The sequence below is a fragment of the Giraffa tippelskirchi genome, chromosome 1 (assembly GCF_054371585.1).
Source record: "Giraffa tippelskirchi isolate mGirTip1 chromosome 1, T2T-mGirTip1v1.2.pri, whole genome shotgun sequence".
In the NCBI taxonomy this organism is placed as follows: domain Eukaryota; kingdom Metazoa; phylum Chordata; class Mammalia; order Artiodactyla; family Giraffidae; genus Giraffa; species Giraffa tippelskirchi.
In genome coordinates this window covers 188,460,090-188,476,795 of record NC_137275.1, presented here as the reverse complement: position 1 = coordinate 188,476,795, position 16,706 = coordinate 188,460,090, and positions in this window count along the sequence as shown.

Here is a 16,706-nt window from a genome sequence, read left to right as displayed (position 1 = left end):
CAGTCCATCCTAAAGGAAATCAATCCTGAATATTCATTGGAAAGACTGATGCTGAAGCTGAAGCTCCAATAACTCGTACACCTGATACAAAGAGCCGATTCATTGGTAAAGACTCTGATGCTATAAAGATTGAGGCTAGGAGGAGAAGGCTTTTTCATAAGCCTGCTGGCCATATGCTGAACATAGAGATTGTTATTTGACTCTTTCCTTCCAGAGAATCCAGGGCTTTTCATTTAAATTTTATTTATTTATTTCCTTCCAGAAAACCCAGGGCTTTAATCTCTCTACAGAGATATATTTGTGCAAGTCAAGTGGGTGTTGCAGGTTTTTAATTATTTTTTTAAAAAACAGAACTAGCTATACGCTAATCCTCTAATCCCAGAAAAAATGTGTTCCTGCTAGCCCTCTATTTGCATATCAAAGAAGGCTCTCCAAGGAATCCTTTGCCAGGCAAAAAAGATCAACCTAGGATTAGAAATCTTGGACTCCTTGTACATAGAAGGGATACCCACATAAGTAATAACGGCCAAAACTGTGACAGGTTAATTAGAATGAACTTTAAAAACCTGCAAGTGAAAACTGATTGCAAGTTCTGAGTAAATGTCTTCTGAGTATGTTCTCAGACTTGTTCATCTTTTAACCTGGTATAAACCAGAACCAAAAAATACCCCTGAGGCTGAAGGTATTGACCTTACTTTCATACAAACTATATGGAAAAACATTGTTCCAGGAATGTGTATGTGCTCAGTCGCTCAGTCGTGTCCGACTCTTGCAACCCCATGAACTATAGCCTGCCAGGCTCCTCTGTCCATGGGATTTTCCAGGCAGAATACTAGAGTGGGTTGCTATTTCCTTCTCCAGGAGTAACATTCAACAAATTTATTTATAACTGAGTCATTCTACAAACTCAAGTTCTGTGTCACATGTTTCTGGGTTGATAAGAAGTGCTCTGTAAGGTCGATAGAATAACAATGTATGATTGAGTGATCCTTTTGAATTTCTCTCTATACTTGACCAAGCAAAGCTGCTAACCCATGCTCTTATTAATGTGTGATCACTTAGGTACTACATGTATGAATGAAAATCACCTAATTATTCACATATTAAATTAATATTGTACTAAACAGATCTGCTTAATAGGTAAAGAATAAAGCCATTTCTGAGAGTGGTTTAAGAAAAGATAAATGCAACTGAATGTTAAAGAAATGAGAAAAGAGAGCTTGAAGAAATTAAGATTTAGAATTTAACTGTCAACTACAAATTGGCACTTGCCAAGAGCACTTGCCAGGGACTGAGCAACAAGGGCATTTGTCATCTCCCCCTGCAGAGATTGAACCCTGTGCTATTGCAGCCGCAGACCTTCAACATCCCCTGAGTGGAATTCAGGGCCAACAGTGAGGCACTCTGTGCTCTAGGGAAAGCGGTGGAACAGGTCTTTAGATAGTTAGATATTTTCAGGAACCAGTTTTATGGTCCCAATTTTTGCATCTCCTCATATCTAGAAAAGCACTGAGTCCCTTCATGGTGACATCAGTTCCTCATGACTAGCAGAAAACCTTTTGTAAAGTGAGTACTTGATTGCATGAGCTCCCCCTTCACTGAAATCTTATATATTGACCTTCCGCCACTGCATCTTTGGAGCAGTCTCTCAGAGCTATCTGAGGTGCTGTCTCCCGGACTGCAGTCCTCACTTTGCCCCAAATAAAACTTAACTTGCAACTCTCACATTGACCATCTTTTTAGTCGACATAACTTATGAATATATGATGATTAATATTATGTGGCAACCTGACTAAGCCATGATTCCCTACCCAGATATTTGATCAAATATTATTCTAGATGTTTCTATGATGGTTTTTTGATGAGATTAACATTTAAATCATCAAAGTCTTTTTTAAAACCATTTTGTTAAGGTACAATTGACATGTAAAAGGCTGTACAAATTCACTGTATATAAGCTGATGAGTGTGGGAGCAAGAAGCCATCACCACTATCAAGGCCATAGATATACCTAAGTTCTCCTAAGGTTTCCTCCCACTTCTTTTTAATTTATTGTTTTACTTTCACTATCATTATTATTTTGTGTGGTAAAACCACTTAACCTAAGACCTACTCTCTTAGTAAATTTTAAGCTTATAATACAGTATTATTAACTCTAGGCACTGCTCTGTACAGTAGATTTCTAGAACTTATTTACCTCAAATAACTGAAACTTTGGGATTCCCAGGTGGCCCAGTGGTAAAGAATCCACCTGCCGACACAGGAGACATGCGTTTATTTAGGAGTTTATTTAGGAGTCATATGTTTCCCCCAACAAAATACATATATTTTTAATTTCCATATACCAGGTGAAGAAAGCCATGAGAAGGAAGCACACTTAATGTGCAAAGAGAGCTACCTGTAATGAAAAAACAAACAAACAAACAATCATGTAGAAGAATGCCTGTGTCAGATGGCCATGTGAGTTTAGGAATCTAATCTTTCTGCTCCAGGCACTACAAGTCCCCTGGAGATACACAGAACACAGTGAAACCTGCATGTCTTGCAGGACAGTTGCTGCACTATTGTTGGTCACATTATTCATGATTATTTAAGAGCTATAGGGAGTTAAAGAGGTCTTCTGTTCAGACCAGGACAGGCAATAAGGCTGAAACTGTATTGCTTCTTGCTCAAATTTGCTTGAATCACAACATGATGATATTGAGAATTCATCCACACAGCCATATTTTCAGGGCATGTGCATATTCATAGCAGTCTGAGCCAGAGTGGGTTTCACCTGCCACTTCATGAAGACATAGAAAAAAAGATATATATATATATATATATATATATATATATATATATATATATATATATATATATAGTGGAATCGCTCAGTCGTGTCCGACTCTGCGACCCCATGGACTGTAGCCTACCAGGCTTCTCCATTCATGGGATTTTCCAGGCAAGGGTACTGGAGTGGGTTATCATTTCCTTCTCCAGGGGGATCTTCCCGACCCAGGAATCGAACCCGAGTCTCCTGCATTGCAGACAGATGCTTTACCCTCTGTGCCACCAGGGAAGCCAGCAATGTATATATATATATATACATATATATATATATATATATATATATATATATATATACACACACACACACACACTGGCATTAGCTTATGTGTTAAGTGTCACTGTGTGGCTGAGAGTTTGCTTTAATTTTTAAATATTTATTTATTTATTTGACTGCGTGGGATCTTAGCTTTGGCATGTGGGATCTTTGTTGCAGCATGTGGGGTCTTTCATTGAAGTGCACAGTCTTCTCTAGTTTCTGTGCACAGGCTCCTCTCTAGTTGTGGCACTCGGGCTTAGTTACCCCGCAGCATGTGGAATCCTAGTTCCTTGATCAGGGATTGAACTGTGTCCCTCATTGGAAGCTGGACTCTTAGCCACTAGACTACCAGGGAAGTCCCTGGCTAAGGGTTTGAAGAGGGAGAATTATAGATCAATAGCTATCTAGCTAGATGATAACTAGCTAGCTAGATAATGTGCCTATTGTTGTTGTTCAGTTGCTCACTTGTCTCTGACTCTTTGCAACCCTATGGACAGCAGCACGTCAGGCTTCCCTGCCCTTCACTACCTCCCAGAGTCTGCTCAAACTCATGTCCATTGAGTCGGTAATGTCATCCAAACACCTCATCCTCTGTCGACATTCTCCTTCTGCCCTCAATCTTTCCCAGCATCAGGGTCTCTTCTAATGAGTCGGATCTTTGCATCAGGTGCATATGATAGACAAAAAATAGATAGCTGGATGATAGATAGATACGGAGATAGATAGATACAGAGATAGATACATAACATACAAATCACCAATATCATGGTCTTACTGGTGAGTTGTATATTCTTTTATTCTTAAAATCTCTCAAAATTTTTCTAAAGAGAGCATGATTAATTTAATAAAATAAATTAGAAATAAAAAACCTTTTAATGTTTCAAAACCAGAGAATTTTAGAATCATAAACAGGTCGAGGATGAAGCTATCTCTGAGAATGACATAAGGAGAAGATAAACACAACAGAATGTCAAGGAACTGAGAGAGAAGTTGAGATGTTTCTATCAGATCTTATGAGTGTTGTGTTCACTTGGGACGATGGCAGAAACTAGGGTTTGAAAGAGGAAAATCTGTGAAATGTGTACTAACTTCTAGATGAAAATGGAGAAGTAGTTTGGAGGCTAAGCAAATACAGAACTTCATAGGAAAAAAGATGTCACACATGTAGAAGAGGAGAGATGCAAAGAGCAGTGAGAAACTTATGAAAATGAAACACTACTTGCATTCTTAGGAGGTAATTGAATGAAGAATGTCTAATAAAAAGCTACAGATATGCATTATCCTTGCTAGAACTGAATGATGTTAAAAGTGACACAGGTTTTGTAAACAATGAAACGGTCATTCTGGAAGGCACAATGGAAAGTCTTAAAGAGAGAACATTGGTATGGTGACAAGCTGGCAAAAGAAGCACAGAGAAATTCTGAGATAAGACTATAGAAAAAACTCAGCCAGAGTAGTTTTCATTTGGAAGATGTCCAAGGATGGCAGGACTTGAAAAACAAAAGTTACAGTTCTATAATTAACAAAGACCTACTGCATAGCACAGGGAACTCTACTCAATATTCTCTAATTACCTATATGAGAAAAGAATATGAAAAGGAGAGTATATATGTGTGTGTGTAACTGAATCACTTTGCTGTATACCTGAAAGTAACACAACATTCTAAGTCAACTCAACTCCATCATAAAACAAAATTAAATTTTTTAAAAAAGGTACAGTTCTAGGAGAAAACACTTGAAAGGATAAAAAGAATACAGAAATGGGAGATGAGACCTTCATGCACTAGCAGTGTCTTGAACTATCTTCATAGATCACAGAGACTTACAAAAACAGTCTCCAATGTCTCCAGCATAATTGCCTAATGAATCACAGCCAGAGTTGCTTGACCTACCAGAGCTCTTGGGTACAGACCTTAGCAGGTGCCTTACTATACATAGGAAAGGTATCTATCAGGAACAGTGATACCTTGTGAATGGGGTCAGGGGAGTAGGATGAATAGAATGAAATATGACCCACAGAACTCAAGTTGCTGTATGAAGTTTCTACATTGTTATCCCTCATCCCTAGAAAAGAAACTGGGTGGCAAGGAGTAAGAAAATTTATAGTAGAGAAGCTGATTAGAAGTACTGATGGGCACATGAGACCTGTCTACGAGTGTAAACAAGTCATAGTGAAATCACTTACCTAGATACCTAGAGAAATATACCACCAGTTTATCTGTCAAAACTTTGTAAAGGGGGACTTGCCTGCTGGTCCAGTGGTTGGGAATCCATCTTCCAATTCAGGGGACAGGGATTCAATCCCTGGTCAGGGAACTAAGATCCCACATACTGCAAAGCAACTAAAACCTCGAGATGCAACTAGAGAAAGCAGCCTGCTGCAAGGAAGATCCAGCATAACCAAAAAAAAAGCCAAAATAACAAAAACAAAACAAAGCACTTTGTAAAGGGCCCCCAAATAATCCTATGTTCTTGAGTTTCTTGATTAATAGTTCTCTATTTTAGTAAACAAACTTTCATTAAATCGATGACAGGGAGGGGAAAATTTTCACCAGAGTTAAATCATGAAGCTACAATACTTAAAGGTGTTGTCCAGGCAGAGTAATAGACTGTTAAATGAGATAAACTAGGTAGTCCAAAAATAGACAGAAATATATCTATTAAATTTAGTATATAATAAGGTTAAATTTTCATACCAGCTTGTGGTCCTCAATAAATGGTAATAATTAGTATATTTACTAATCAGTAAGTCTAATTAATTAACTACATAGAAAAAATCAACTTAGAATTTCTGTCTGATATATTAATTCCACATTGCCTAAAAATTAATATATAAAATATAAATATAAATAAACACCTCTTATCACCCATCAAATTGGCACAAATTTTTTAAATGATAATGCTTAATATTACAAAAAATACCACTGCTGAAGGGCGGGGAAATTAGTCCAATGTTTTGAATACATTGTATACATTGCTAATCATTTTCATGCGTTATATTCAAAAGTGTAAAAATTTTCTTATGTTGAGGACATGACGATTCTTGGGCTTTAATATATATGGCCAAATAGCCATCCTGAAAGTATTTCTCCTTATTATCATGTTAACTCATGCTGAGTATAGATAAGCAGAAAGTACCAAGAAGCAACAAAGGAAAAAAAAACTAGTTTTAAAGATTCTAACTTCCCCACAAGAGAGACAAGTTCTCACTCCAGGGTATAATCATTTCTACACGTCTGTATGTGTGTTACTTTTTCCAAAATGAGATCATGATACTGAGATTTATAGCTTTCCTTTTCATTCAAAAATTTGCCATGAAAATCCTTTAAATTAATAGGTACAGTTTTGAAGCATTTGCATTGCTGCCCAGCACCCCACTGGATGGATATACAAGAGTTTAACTAACGCACTTTTGTTGGGATTGCTTCCAACATTTCTTCATCAGAGTTATAGAAAATACCCATGCAGAAACATGTGAACACTCTCACAGTTTGCAGATAGACATACAATTTTATTAGAACATCTTTTGGTATTTCAGCCTTTTTTTTTTATACTGGCAAATTGGAATGCATCCTTGAATAACTGGGCTGTTTACTGGGAGAGTATATTGTTGTTTAGTCTCTCAGTTGTGTCTTACACTTTTGCAACCCTGTGGTATGTAGCCCGCCAGGCTCCTCTGTCCATGAGATTTTCCAGGCAAAAATACTGTAGTGGATTGCCATTTCCTTCTCCAGGGGATCTTCCTGACCCAGGGATTGAATCCATCCATGTCTCCTCTATTGCAGGTGGATTCTTTACCACTGAGTCACCCATATGTAAATACATGACAGTAAATTAGTGATTTATTAATTAGTTCTACTTTTGCCAAAATGGGCAACACCTTTCACTGGAAACAAAAATAAACCTGTTGTTGGCAAACCTCAGCCTATTGAGTTTAACGTGCTCACAAAGTCTCTATCAACTAAGAATTAATAGTCATAGTCACTTGAAAATTTGAACAACTAATTGTTAGCACAGGGGCATTTTCCTGGAAGCATGCTTTATTTTATTTACATTTAAAAACCTTAAATACACCTTCTAAGAAAATGTGGAGTTTGGAAATTTCTGAAGTAAATTGGGACTTCTCTGGTGACTCAGACAGTAAATTGTCTGCCTATAACGCGGGAGACCCAGGTTTGAGCTCTGGGTCAGGAAGATCTTCTGGAAAAGGAAATGGCAGCCTACTCCAGTACTCTTGTGTGGAAAATCCCATGGACAGAGGAGCCTTGTAAGCTACAGTCCATGGGGTCGCAAAGAGTCAGACATGAAAAATGGGAGCTACCAAAAAAAATCTCATTGAATTTTTTAAAACTTTGGCTTTTCCTTCTTAAGTATAATGCAGTTAGTGAGTGAATGTGCTTCTCTGTTATATTTATTAATAGAAAATGACAACCCATTGATTTTCATATCTTTTAACTACTTTCATTCATTCATTCCATAAGTGACTAATCATTACTTTCTTTATATATTCACATTCCCACTCACTCTATCTCTGTCACAGAGACACACAGACACACACACAGCAGACTAAAGAAATTACCTGCAGGAGGCTCACATAAGCTCCTAATGGGAGCATTTCTGAGGAAAAAAAAGTAGAGCAAAGAAAGAAAGCAATTCATTTACTGCATGATGACTCACTGAGATCATGAGATAGGTCCTAACATGAATTTGCATATATCACACAGCAGTCCCTTGCCAAGGATCACACAGTAAATAAAATAAGCATGAGAATTTTTTACTCCCATGCCCACTGCTCCAGTAGAGAACATTTTTCTTCTCTGAGAATTTATAATCAAGAACTGGAGACCTGAATATTATAAAATCAATGATTAAATAGCACCCAGCATATGGGAGAAGATGGCAGGGAAGAGGCAGAATTTTCATTGGTCCTGTCTTGTTTATTCTTTCTGTCCAGGCAGAACAACTTCTTGTAAGAATAAACTAGACTTCCCAGGTGGCTCAGTGGGTAAAGAATCCACCTGCAATGCAAGAGACGCAGGAGATGTGGGTTTGATCCCTGGGTTGGGAAAAAAGATCCCCTGGAGGAGAAAATGGCAACCCACTCGAGTATTCTTGCCTGGAGAATTCCATGGACAGAGAAGCCTGGCGGGCTACAGTCCATGGGGTCACAAAGAGGCAGACAGGACTTAGGTGACTGAGTACACGTGCATGCAGAGAGGAAGAAACTGAAACACATAAAGGGAAAAATTGTAATGGTTGCTAATGACTTGGGTGTGAGAGTGAAGGCTGAGAGAGAGGAGTCTGGGAGGAAATGAGGAGAAGACATCTAGAATTTGAACTAATGGAAGGTATAAGGGAGAGGAAGGCTGGGGATGCTATTTGAGGCATCCATTCATTATCAGTGAATGGATAATGTACATGGTGAGAAGATAATTTGAAGAAAAGGGAGAAGACAACCAGACAAAGGAAAGACTGAGCTGTGGAAATCAACCCTGCTTGCACAACACACCATTGTTAACCCTAACACAAAGGAAACTGAATGCATCAGGGATCTGAGCTATAGAAGATCTTGTTAGGTGGGCCTTCTAACCAAACCTACCTCTACTCAAACATTCCATTCCTAATAAGAAAGCTGGGATCAAGACTTCCCTGGTGCTCCAGTGGCTAAGACTCCATGTCCCAATGCAGGGGACTCAGGTTTGACCTCTGGTCAGGGAACCAGATCCCACAAGCTGCAAATAAAAGACCCCATATGCTGCAACAAAGACCCAGCAAAGTCAAATAAATAAATAAACATGAAAAAAAGAAAAACCAACAACAAAAGAAGAAGAAAGCTGGGATCAACAAGGCTAAGTTACTTTTTAAAAACAATCCTAGTATTCTTGCCTGGAGAATCCCAGGGACGGTGGAGGCTGGTGGGCTGCCGTCTATGGGGTTGCACAGAGATGGACACAACTGAAGCGACTTAGCAGCAGTAGCAGTATCACTTAATACCAAAGTGGGAAATAAAGTTAGTTCTCTCTCTCAGTCAAATGTTGTTTTGGCTGCAAACCTTGTCTCCAGTTACAGCATTTCTCATGAATTCATTTAGGCAGAAATGGACCAGCGCCAAGGCAAGAGATTTGTCAGTGTGAACTGAGAGAAGCTGGCATTCTCCACAGCCTGATAAAAAATAAAGGACTTGATGGCCTTGTGTTTGGAGGTAAGGATCTTGAAAAAAAAAAAACAAAAGAACCACACTAGGCCCTTCAGAAACTCATCTTGCAAAACACATTTTTCCAAAGCCATTTTTTTCTACCATTTCTGGAGGGACCTGTTTGCGCAACAGAGGATGTGTTTTGTACCAGATGACAAAGTGAGTCATAATTACTTTCTCCTTCTCTTTATCATGTCTCATTAATACTTGATCCCAGAGTAAATGGTGTAACACTTAAGTCTTCCCCCAAAGCCCTATGCGCATATTAATCTTGGTTCTGTTCTCTTTACTGTTGCGCTAGTTTTTCTCAGCGCATTCATGTTTACTTCAGGAAAACTTCAGATGGAATTTAAGCAAACATGATATTCTAGATCAGAATGAGACACTCAGGAGATACCAGGTAGGTAATTTGAGCTCCTCTTTCATGGATCACAGCCTTGTCGTGGCAAAGGGGCTTGAAACAACTTGACGTTAAAAAAAACTAAATTGTGGCATCCAGTCCCATCATTTTATGGCAAATAGAAGGAGAAAATGTGGAAGCAGTGACAGATTTTACCTTCTTGGGCTCCAAAAACTCACTGCTGATGGTGACTGAGGCTATGAAATTAAAAGACGTTTGCTCCTTGGAAGGAAAGATATGACAAACCTAGACAGTGTATTGAAAAGCAGAGAGACATCACTTTGCAGACAAAGGTCCCTATAGTTAAAGGTATGGTTTTTCCAATAATTACGAATGGATGTGAGAGTTCAACTGTAAAGAAGGCTGAGCACCGAAGAACTGATGCTTTCAAATTGTGGTGCTGGAGAAGACTCTTCAGAGTCCCTTGGACTGCAAGAAGATCAAACTAGTCAATCCTAAAGGAAATCAATCCTGAATATTCACAGGAAGGAGTGATGCTGAAGCTCCAACATTTTGATGATGGGAAAGATTGAAGGCAAGAGAAGGGGACGACAGAAGATAGGATGGTTAAATAACCATCTCCGACTCAATGGACATGAATCTGAGCAAACTCTCAGAGATAGTGGAGAACAGAGGAGCCTGGCATTCTACTATCCATAAAATCACAACAAGTCAGGCACAACTTAGCAACTAAACAACAACAAATTTTAGCTCAGGTTACCAAGGAACCTGAGTTTTATTCCATTCCAGCCTAATAAGCTGTTTTATCATCCCTGGGTTCTGTCTAGCCCATTTGTTTTTATATCAGAGTATAGTTGATTCACACTATTGTGTTAGTTCAGGTGTATAGCAAAGAAGTGTCTATTCTTTTTCAGATTCTTTATGCATATAGGCTATTACAGAGTATTGAGTAGAGTGCCTTGTGCTACACAGTAGGTCTTTATTAGTTATCTATTTTATATATAGTAATGTGCATATGTTAATCTCAACCTCCTAATTTATCCCTCTTTTCCACCTTTCCCTTTTGGTAATCATAAATTTGTTTTCTAAGTCTGTGACTCTGTTTCTGTTCTGTAGACAAGTTCTCAATTATCACTTTCCTTTTTAGATTCCACATAAAAGTGATATCATATGATATTTGTCTTTCTCTGTCTGACTTACTTCACTTAGTATGATAATTTCTAGGCCCATCCATGTTGCTACAGATGACATTATTTCATTCTTTTTTATTGTCTAGCCCATTCTTTAAATGAGGCTTTTTAATGGCCAGAAAAGACACTGGATAGCTTGGAGCAAAAGGTTTTATTCAATTGCACAGAATTCAGTTTAGCAAAATTAGAAAGATAGCGATGCACCTAAAAGCAAAAATTTACCTCCTAGTGAGACACTTCAGCAACAATTTAAAATATCTAGTAAAAATAGACAGTTTTCTAGGTGGTTTTCAATACTGTCAATACAGTCTCTGGTACATTGTGAATATTTTTTAGATATTAAAAGCTATTTCTATCAGAAAATGTAGGGATGCAGGGTTTCCTGGTGGCTCAGTGGTAAAAAATCTGCCTGCCAGTGTAAGTGACATGGGTTCGATCTGTGATCTGGGAAGATCCCATAAGCCATGGACCAACTAAGCCTGTGAGCCAGAACTACAAAGCCTGTGCTTTAGAGCCTGGGAACAGTAGCTACTGAGTCCAAGTGCCAAGGACCAAAGCCCAATTGCTCTAGAGCCAGTGCTTAGCAACAAGAGAAGCCACTTCAATGAGAAGCACACATGCTGAAACCAGAGAGTAGTTGCTACTCCTCACAACCAGTGGAGCAAAGAAGACCCAGCATAGCCAAAAATAAAAATGGATAAATAAATAAAATTATATAAAAAAAGAAGTGGGGTGGGGATGTTCATTGACTTCACGAGTTAGGCAATGACAAACTATCCTTACTGTAAGATGTATCAGAAACTATACTATCCCTGATGACATGATGAGACACTGTAGAATTGCCAGAAGATATTTGATCACTGAAATATTTTTGGTGGAAGAATGATTACTATCTGTTCTAGTAATTTATTTGTTGTTGTTGTTCAGTTGCTAAGTTGTATCTGACTCTTTTGTGACCCCATGGACTTTAACCCGCCAGGATCCTCTCTCCATGGGATTTCCCAGGCGAGATTACTGAAGTGGGTTGCCATTTTCCTCCTCCAGTGGATCCTTCCTACCCAGGGATCGAACACATGTCTCCTGCATCTCCTGCATTGGCAGGCAGGCTTTTTACCACTGAGCCACCTGGGAAGCCCAGTTGATGTATACCTTACCACTCCACACATTTTAGTACTTATAAAACAACCATAGACAAATCTTTTCAAACCATAGACAAATATTTCTCCTATTTCTGGACTTTGCCTGGGGTAGGTTGTTTTTGAGATATCTGAGAGTGGCTGGCTCTTGACACACCTGGAGATACATTTTTTCATGTGTCTGGAGGTGAGCACTGGCTGTTGCATGGGATCCAAACCAGACAGCAACTGACCAGTCATGTGGACTCTCCACATGGCCAGACACCCCTCAGAGCAAGTCATCTCAGCTCCAAAACAGAACAAAAACAAGTGTCCCAAGAGAGCCTCAGGAGGTGGAAGTCCAAAAACCCAGCCTTAAAAATCCTATAGAACCATTTCCACCAACTTCTAATCATTAGAAAAAAGTCACTAAGGGAAGGAAAATTAGATTCCTCTTCATGGAAGGAGTGTCAGAGAATTATCTGAGGACAAGTTTTAAAACCATCATATTATTTCAAGCAATGTTTCTCAGAATATGGTTTGGGAAACTGTCTTTTAGATATTTCCTGAACTAGTTTTAACGCATCCAAAGCCTGGAGCATTACCATACTGAGACTTCACGTATTAGACATACAAATTGTTAAAACAAAATGAGGCTGAAAAAAGAGAAAATAGCATGTACTTAGGAGATTTTGGGGGCTTCTTTGATGGCTCAGTGGTAAAGAAACTGCCTGCAATGCAGAAGACCTGAGTTCAATCTCTGGGTCAGGAAAATCCCCTGGAGAAGAGAACGGCAGCCCCCTCCAGTCTTCTTACCTGGAGAATCCCATAAACAGAGGAATCTGGCAGGCTGCAGTCCATGGGGTCGCAAAGAGTCAGACATGACTTAGTGATTAAACAACTACAACAGAAGATTTATTACATCCTGTAATCTCATATCATACAAAGAGTGAATGAATGCAAAGAGCTACTTCCCTGTAGGCTGAGTGGAAGTTTCCCTTGAGCTGATCAAATCTGAGAATTCACTTGGACTCTTTCTTTTGCCTGGATTCCATACCCAAGGTGACCATCCATCTCAGCTTGCCTGGGACAATCTTAGTTTACTCCTGTTGTCCCTAACTATTGCTCTTTCACTCTCAGATATGTCTTGATTTGGATGATAAATTCCATACTAACTTGCCTATAACCAAGCCCTCAATCTGGTACCTGCTAGACTTTCTATTCACCTGCAGTTTTTATATCATGTTTACCATCCCCTTCTCAATTACCATTACCACATCCAGACTACTGTAATATTTGTTGTTGTTGTTCAGTCACTAAGTTTTGTCTGACTCTTTGAGAGTCTGCAAGGTTCCTCTGTCCATGGGATTTCCCAGGCAAGAATACTGGAGTGGGTTGCTATTTTCTCTGTATCCCTTTTGTTAATGCAGAGCTTTGTAATCCCAGAAAAGAGTTCTGGATACAAGCTCTACAATTGATGTAATTCCTTCTCCAGTCTGACCAAACTGTTGGCCTAGCGTATTATTCTGTGTCTTTGATCTGGGGCTGTGTCCATTCAAGTGTGTGAGTGTGCAAGTGTGTGTATGTGTGTGCACACGTGTGTTTGTAGAGAGAGATCCTGACGTGGCTCATAGTCCCACCTTAAGTTTTGAGCTCTACACTCAACCCAAGTCAGTGTGAAGAACCTCGTCATTCATGAAAATTTTTCACAAATAGCAACTACTTCCTGACCTTCTTGCTGAAATCTGAAAACTAACCTCTGCCTAAATTCCCTACTATTTTGTTCTGTATACCTGATTCACTGGTCACCTGAATTATTTTCCAAATTTTATACTGTCTCCTTTACCCATCTGCACCTGTAGTGTCACTCTTACAGGTAAGTCACTTTCCTGAGCATCTTTTTTTTTTTTTTTGCCATAAGTCCCCACTTAGAGAACATGTTCCTTACTAAATCTGTAAAGATAACACTATTCAAATTCATTATAGAATAGAAAACCCTACATAACTTATCTTCTGGTAGGTGCTCAGCCTTACTTCCTATAATTCCCAAAGCAAATTCTTTCTCTTCAGGCTAGTCCAACAGTCCTTTCTTCATGTATAAATGAAAGCCTTAAAAAAGCAAGTCAAACTCAGAGTAGTAAAGAATAGAATGATAGAAACCAGAGAATGGGGGTGAAAGGGGAGAGGGGAGATATTCATCAAATGGTACTGTCAGTTATAAAATGAATACATTCTGGAGATCTGAGGTAAAACATGGTAGTCAGAGTTAATATTGATGAATGCATGCCTGCATGCTAAGTCGTTTCAGTCATGTCCGACTCTTTGCGACCCTATGGATTGTAGCACATCAGGATTCTCTGCTGTGGGATTCTCCAGGCAAGAATACTGGAGTGAGTTGCCACTTCCTTCTCCAAGGGATCTTCCTGACCCAGGGATTGAACCTGCTTTTCTTATGTCTCCTGCATTTGCAGGCTGGATCTTTATCACTAGCGCCACCTGGGAAGCCTGATGCATTGTATACTTTAAAAAAAAAAAACAAAAAAAAAACCTTTTTGAAATATAGTTGCTTTACAATGCTGTGTTAGTTTCTGCTGTACAGCAAAATGACTCAGCTGGACATATACATATATCCCCTCTGTTTTGGATTTTCTTCCCATTTAGGTCAACACAGAGCATTGAGTAGAGTTCCCTGTGATATGTAGAAGGTTTTCATTAGTTGTCTGTTTTATACATAGTAGTGCATATATGTCAGTCCCAATCTCCCAGTCCATCCCACCCTCCTCTCCCACTCCTCTTTTGGTCCCATATGTTTGTCCTCTACATCTGTGTCTCTGTTTTGGTATTGCAAATCTCCTCAAGAACATGGAGTTTTGTTCTTGAAGTGATTAACAACACATCATTATTGTATACTTTATATTTGCCAAGATAGCAGACCTCACACACGCACAGAATGATAACTATGGGAGGCGATTGGATATATTAATGAGTTTGATTTTGGTAATCATTTCACAAAAAAAACTCCATGTTCTTTGGAAGATTAAATTGATAAACACAGGAAAAGAATTATATCCCACCTAGAACCATTAAACTTGGTCTGACAAAGAGGGTGGCAAATAGCCAAGGAATGTTGAGGACATCCTCTCATTACCAAAGCAGGAAGTGGTTGGACACCCTTAAACCTCCAGCTTAACTAAACAGAAGAGACTGGGTGAATGCTAACCTTATGGATACAACCATCACAGTGGGGAATAAAGAGTTTTGAATTTTTTTTTCCTTGAAGACAGTCTTTGAAAAGGGGGAAAAAACCATAAGAACAGAGTACTGAGACAGCAGAGAATGACTGAAACAGAATATTGTTAATGAAGGCAAAATATTACAGAAAAAAGAGGCTGGAAATATGAAACATAAAACCATCAACTTGGCAATTTTAGAGTGAGATTTAGTTTCTTTGACAATCTAGATCAGTAATTTTTATATCTTCTTTGGTTCACGAAATCCTTAGATGATATGAGGAAATCTCTAGACTTTACCCTTGATAAGTGCAAAAAAAATTAACAAAATTTGACATAGATTTTCAGGAGAGGAACTGAGCTTGTGAAGTCCATTGATAGATTCATTTTCAAAGTCAGTGTTCTAGAACGTACACCAGTTCCTGATATCAAAGGTTAAGCTGTAATAACTTTGGCAAGGAGGTTGTCCCAACTCTGTTATAATTGCCATCATCACCCACTCAAACTCATCAGCCAGGAAAAAGTGAGGTTTAGCCTCTAAGAAGCCACTTATATCTATTTCCTTTGTCAGGATGACACCTCTAGGGAGCTGGCCCTGAAACATTTTACCCATTTCTGAGAACACCACATCCCTAAGCTGTATTTATTGGTCATTTTCAAAGCCTGAGAAATTCACTAAAGATGGTGAGAAAGTGGGGAAAATGAAGTTGACTTGGACTTAAAGATTTGCGTTCTGAACAAAGATTTGCATTTAGAACAACAGATTGTGTGACTTTAGGCAATTCACTTCACCTCTCCCCACCTCAGTCCTCTAGCCTGTAAAATAATACAGTCAAATAAGATGGCTTTTAATTTTCCTCTCTGCAGAGTGGGTGCCTCCAGGAGAAAGTGAGACCTGGGATTAGAGGGTCTGTTAGGATTAATGAACAGACAAAAGTGAAAATGTTAATTGCTCAGTCATGTCTGACTGTTTGTGACCACATAGACACAGGTTCCTCTGCCCCCATCAGGCTCCTCTGTCCATGGGATTTCCCAGGCAAGAATACTAGAGGGGGTTGACATTCCCATTTCCAGGGGATCTTCCTGACCTAGGTCTCCTGCCTTGCAGGCAAATTCTTTACCATCTGGGCCAATTCTATTCTTTAAGTGAATCTTTACTAGTTCTCCAAAGTGTGTTAACAACTGGCTTTATAATTTTCTCTAAAGAAATGGACATATGAAGTTGACTTTATTGAATGAGTCTGGGCGTGTTATTTTGGAGTGAAATACCTTCCATTCACAATACTATGTAGGAACATCTATTGAAAATAGATGAGTCAACAAACTGTTTTCTTCATCCTATTATCTTTGTAGGACCAAATTCTCAGATCAGGCCATCAATCCATAGACATTTCTGTTTTGTAGGAATATTTCTAATGTGTCACATTGGAGAATTCTGGGTTCCTGCTTTCTCTTACTTTCCTGAATTTAACTTTTTATATTTCCATAAAGCAATAGAAACATATACTTGGACTCTGCATCTATAT